The following is a 6,037-nucleotide window of genomic DNA, read 5'->3' as shown; positions in this document are numbered from 1 at the left end:
GTCGATGTATATTGTTGATTTCCTCATGGATATAAATTTTCGATTCTTCCTTCGTGGATGTAAATTGTTGATTCCCTCTTGGTGATTCTAATTTGTTTATTGTATCTTCATGGATATAAGTTTTCGATTCTTTCTTTGTGGATGTAAATTGTTGATGCCCTCCTGTTGATTCTAAATTGTTTATTGTATCTTCATGGATATAAGTTTTCGATTATTTCTTTGTGGATGTAAATTGGTGATTCTTTCCTGGTGATTCTAATTTGTTTATTGTATCTTCACGGATATACGTTTTCGATTCTTTCTTCGTGGATGTAAATTGTTGATTCCTTCCTGGTGATTCTAATTTGTTTATTGTATCTTCATGGATATAAGTTAACGATTCTTTCTACGTGGATGTAAATTGTTGATTCCTTCCTGGTGATTCTAATTTGTTTATTGTATCTTCATGGATATAAGTTTTCGATTATTTCTTCGTGGATGTAAATTGTTGATTCCCTCCTGTTGATTCTAATTTGTTTATTGTATCTTCATGGATATAAGTTAACGTTTCTTTCTTCGTGGATGTAAATTGTTGATTCCCTCCTGGTGATTCTAATATGTTTATTGTATCTTCATGGATATAAGTTAACGATTCTTTCTACGTGGATGTAAATTGTTGACTCCCTCCTGGTGATTCTAATTTGTTTATTGTATCTTCATGGATATACGTTTTCGATTCTTTCTTCGTCTATGTAAATTGGTGATTCTCTGTTCATGGATGTGCGTTTGTTGATTCCAACGGCGTTATCCTTCATTTCATTTCATTCAGGTGGGTTTTAAACTGTGCACCTTCATTTTAGACTTATAATTCACCTAAAATTTGAATTAAAAGAAATGATACGTTTTACACCCATTTCGAACACCCAAATTCTCTTAAATATGCCCTTTGCCGATTCTTTCATCGTAGAATTATGAAATTAAATGTTTTTGTTACTACACAATGTTAAAAGGCTATAATTTCTTTCTGAGGTACATTTCTGTCTGTCTTACTAAAACCCTAAAACAGACCCGAATCCAATTTCTTTCTATACCTAGACAGATGAATACCCGTACTGGACACATTTTCTGTTTCTACTCATAAGTGGGAAGAGAAAAATTTTTATCTCTAAAAACCACTGGCCTTATGACTTTCACAGTAAAGACGCCAGTCTTAAGGCCTAATTTAAATTCAACGAAAAGCAATAGATGAAAAAATTATTATCTACTTAAAGTTTATATTTTAGGGCTTTATGCCTGAAAATTTCCATTGATACTACGGCTTTTGGTCGGTCATCTTGTAGGCTCTAAAATCCAAGATGAAAAACCAAACCCAAAAACTATAAAAATAGCTAGATTTAATAAAGGTGCTTGGAATTTCTTTAGCCAGGGCGAGATCGATTTTTCTTATCACTCTATAGGGAAAAATAGTCTTGTACAGTAGCAAAATAAATTAAAAATAATAAATTTAAGAGATAATTGCATGGGAATTCTCAAAAGAAGTTAGAGAAACAATAAAATTTGAAAGAACTGAAATTAAATTTTAGATAAACAATCATATTTGAAGAATAACATGTGAGAATCGTAAAGCGATTTAATTTGACTTTGAAAAACCACCGTGATTAGCAGTTCTAATATTTGTCCAGACACGTTTTAAAGCTACTGATTTCCGACTTTGTTTCAATATTAGAGGGTTACATCTCATTAAAACTCCAGGGTTCATATGAAATTTCGGAATGAATTTCCTTGACTTTTCCAGACCAATTTTTCAAATTTTTCATGACCATTTTTGTTCAATAAATGAAAGGTTGGAAAATATTTAAGATGTAGTTTTAAAACATCTTTTAAGATTTTTTTTTGATTATTTGTTGCCTTCTTCAAATTTCCAAATTTTTTGAAACCATTTTCAAATTCCCAGATTTTTTAAAACCATTTTCAATTTCTTAGATTTTTTAAAACCATTTTCAAATTCCCAGATTTTTTAAAACCATTTTCAAATTCCCAGATTTTTTAAAACCATTTTCAAATTCCCAGATTTTTTAAAACCATTTTCAAATTCCCAGATTTTTTAAAACCATTTTCAAATTCCCAGATTTTTTAAAACCATTTTCAAATTCCCAGATTTTTTAAAACCATTTTCAAATTCCCAGATTTTTTAAAACCATTTTCAAATTCCCAGATTTTTTAAAACCATTTTCAAATTCCCAGATTTTTTAAAACCATTTTCAAATTCCCAGATTTTTTAAAACCATTTTCAAATTCCCAGATTTTTTAAAACCATTTTCAAATTCCCAAATTTTTTCAAAACATTTTCAAATTCCCAGATTTTTTAAAAACATTTTCAAATTCCCTGACTTTTCGAGGTTTTCTAGGTCGTGTACGAACCCTGACAATCCTATTTGTCCCAGTAAATATAAAGTTCCAAAGTTCTAAATATTAAACGAGACGAAAGTTACCACTACAAAATCCTTAAAAGAAAGGCCAGTTCTTTAAGAACCAAACAGTAAAACCCAGAACGATGGGTCTACGCGACGGCTTTTTGCAAACCTGTCTAGTGTAAATCCTTATTTACAAGTTTGGCGTATCAAATAAAGCCTTCATAAAAATGGCGAGCGAGCTACTGATATGATCGCTTCGTATCAAATTTTTCCCCATCCCATCCGCGCTACCACGGACAGCGAGGTCATTGGTATGCGCTCCGGGTCCAACCCAAACTCTCTTTCAAAAGCCGTCACCTCAAACAGGCAGCGATAGGTACAGGCTACGCGCTATTTATCCAGTCCCCAATATGTCCCCAGCCTCCCCAACCGAAAAAGTCTTACCTATAATAACTAATCATCTCTTTACATTATTTTTCGTTTATAGATCAAACCATTGGTTTTACTATGAGACAATCGCTCTGTTATACGATTTTTATTCGGAAATAAATTTCATATTTGTGTCGTACGAGACTCGAAATTTAATGGCGTGGTAAATTTTTACTGAAAGTTTCTGCGATTTTCAAAGGTGGTCTCGTCAGTCATAGGGTACGTCCAGTTGAATTTGTGAAATTTTCAAAGATTATTTTTTGTTCATTTGTTCGACATTATTTTACGTCAGTAATGCGGTGCATCAAATTGATAGCAATTATGGAAATTTAATGGTGTGGTTATGTGGTAGATATCATTGTCATTTGTTAGGTTTCGAAAAGATTGTTTCATTCATCGGTTTGACGTCATGTCACGTCTGTCATGGAGTGCTTCCAGTTAAAAATTATTAAAATTTAATGGCGTGGTGGACTTAAGTGAGATTAGTAAGGTGACTTAAATATTTTCCCATTAATTGGTGGGACTTTACTTCAGACATGCGGTGCATGAAGTTGATAAAATTATTAAAACTTAATGGCGTAGTAGATTTCATTGAAATTTTCTGATATTTTGAAAAGCTTTATTTCATAAGATTGGTTTTCGTTTTCGGCAAGCCTTTTTCAAACGGAAGCAAAAGTTGGTTTCTTTTTAGAGCTATTTCAAGGTAGTTAACAACGATAATTCAAAATGGTCGCGCCCTTTAAACACCCATGCGGAAATTAACGAAAGATTACACATTTCATATTACATAGAGGTTATTTTGCTGCGTGTTTCGTTTTGTAATAAAGGTAGCTTAGCTTTAATGAAATGAAGTTGTTTTCGAAAATAAGGAATTTCGGTTTTAGAGCCAGGTAGACACTTTTAAAAGAAATCAGGTGTATAAATCTTATAAATCAGGTGTGTAAACCGTAGGTATTCAGGTGTATAAATCCGAGGCAATCAGTTTTATAAACCGTTGATATTTAGGTGTATAAATCCTAGGTAATCAGGTGTATAAATCCTAGGTAATCAGGTGTATAAATCCTAGGTAATCAGGTGTATAAATCCTAGGTAATCAGGTGTATAAATCCTAGGTAATCAGGTGTATAAATCCTAGGTAATCAGGTGTATAAATCTGAGGCAATCAGGTGTATAAATACGAGGCAATCAGGTGTATAAACTGTTGATATTTAGTTGTATAAATCCTAGGTAAACAGGTGTATAATCCGATGCAATCAGGGGTATAAACCGTTGATATTCAGGTGTATAAATCCCAGGTAATCAGGTGTACAAATCCTAGGTAATCAGGGGTATAAACCGTTGATATTTAGGTGTATAAATCCTAGGTAATCAGGTGTATAAATCCAAGGTAATCAGGTGTATAAGCCGTTGATATTAATGTGTATAAATCCTAGGTAATCAGGTGTACAAATCCTAGGTAATAAGGTGCATAAATCATTGGTAATCAGGTGTTTAAGTTCTAGGTAATGAGGTGTATAAATCCAAATTAATCAATCAAATTAACTGGACTAAGATTGAGATAACTAAATTGAAATCACAAAAAACCTTATTTACGAGTGAATACTCTTCATACAAAGGACATGTTATTCTTGATAAATTAGTATATCAATTGAAGTATTCTAAATAAGATGGTTATTACGACAACGTTGATCTTTTAATACAACTGCGCACATTACTGGCAACTAAATGACCAAGTTTAATAAAACAACTGCGTTCACCAAAACCTAAAGACAACTGAAAAAAAAATTGCAGACGGTGCACGGTTACTCATTGCATTCACTGAAATCTCTGCCCAAAACGTACATTTATTACTCATCCATAACACATATATATAGAGTTTCCCTACATAAAAATAGTGGAATATGGGGAAACTCGGCGACAATAAACGTAACAAGATACCTTGGCGCGGGGGACGCCACCAGTACTGTTAAAAGCATCCGCAACGTGACTTACGTACACAGCGCCGACAAACGGGAGAGAGGATAAAATAAGAACTATATAGTCACCTAATACCCGACGAATACGCGACTAAAATGTAGAAAGGTACCCTTGGTTTCGAGAATAAAAATAAATGTTTTCCGAAATAAGATCGTTTTTATTTGTTCATCTAAATAAACTGAATTTCCTAAGAAGTATTTTAAAAGCATTTTTAAATAATTAAGAGTATTATAATGGGTTTCAAAATCCTGACTGTTCATACAAAATGAAATCCGAAAGTCAAAATCCCAATTTCATTAGAAACGAATCAATATATGATACGGGCGAAAAAAAGATGTACAAATAATAAGAGCAAAGCTAAGGCGTAAAAGTTAAGTAAGCTCGTAGTTAAGTTGAAACCCAGGTATACGAGTAAAGTCTGCGTTACTCGAGTGTAATATTATCTATCAGGTCACGTATTAACCCGCCGTAAGTCCAATTTTATGACCCCGGCAAGCTGTGACTATGTTAGAAGACTTAGAACCCCCTGCAAAGCTGTTGACTAGGGGTGAAACTGTTGGTAAGCGGGCGCGAATGGGGTCGTACAGAATGCTATGATCTCTTAGTTTTAATTGAAGTGCCAGGTTATCTCCGAAAAGGAGCAAGATGGTCGTTAGATAAGGTTAATATGGATCGCAAAGGCTTAGCAGCTTTCTCCCCCGCCAACTAGATTTTTAACAGCGACTGGGGATAATTTAAAATGTAAATTTCGCAGGAGTATATATTTAAAATAAAGCCAAGAATAATTGCATGGATTAATACAGGAGTTATCGGAAATTTTATCAATGTATGTAGTTCTAGAAGGTTAAATTCAGTGGTGTAGCTTCAACTGCATTTAAATTTCACTCGTTTTACATGTCTTAACTATACCTTTTTAACGAATTTTTGGCTGCACTGGTTAAAATTTATTATTTTTAGTATAGTATCTATAGTGCAAAGCTATTGCTTAGTAGAAATGAAACCTAATTAATCTTTCTGATTAAGTTTAAAGATTTTTTGATTTGGTCAGTAACCATTTACTAATATCATATGTAACATAATCTCTCATAAGTATGCCTCTGAATAACATATCATAAGAAATTATTTCAATAAAACGTTGATAGGCAAAGAGAATATAGTAAGTGTACTGAAAAGGCTAATACACTTAAATTCCTTAAACACTTATCAATAATAATAATAATAATAATAATAATAATAAT

The sequence above is a fragment of the Leiobunum rupestre genome, chromosome 1, assembly GCF_980474605.1.
Source record: "Leiobunum rupestre chromosome 1, qqLeiRupe1.1.hap1, whole genome shotgun sequence".
In the NCBI taxonomy this organism is placed as follows: domain Eukaryota; kingdom Metazoa; phylum Arthropoda; class Arachnida; order Opiliones; family Sclerosomatidae; genus Leiobunum; species Leiobunum rupestre.
The sequence above is the reverse complement of the archived record's forward strand: the minus strand, read 5'-3'. Positions refer to the sequence as shown.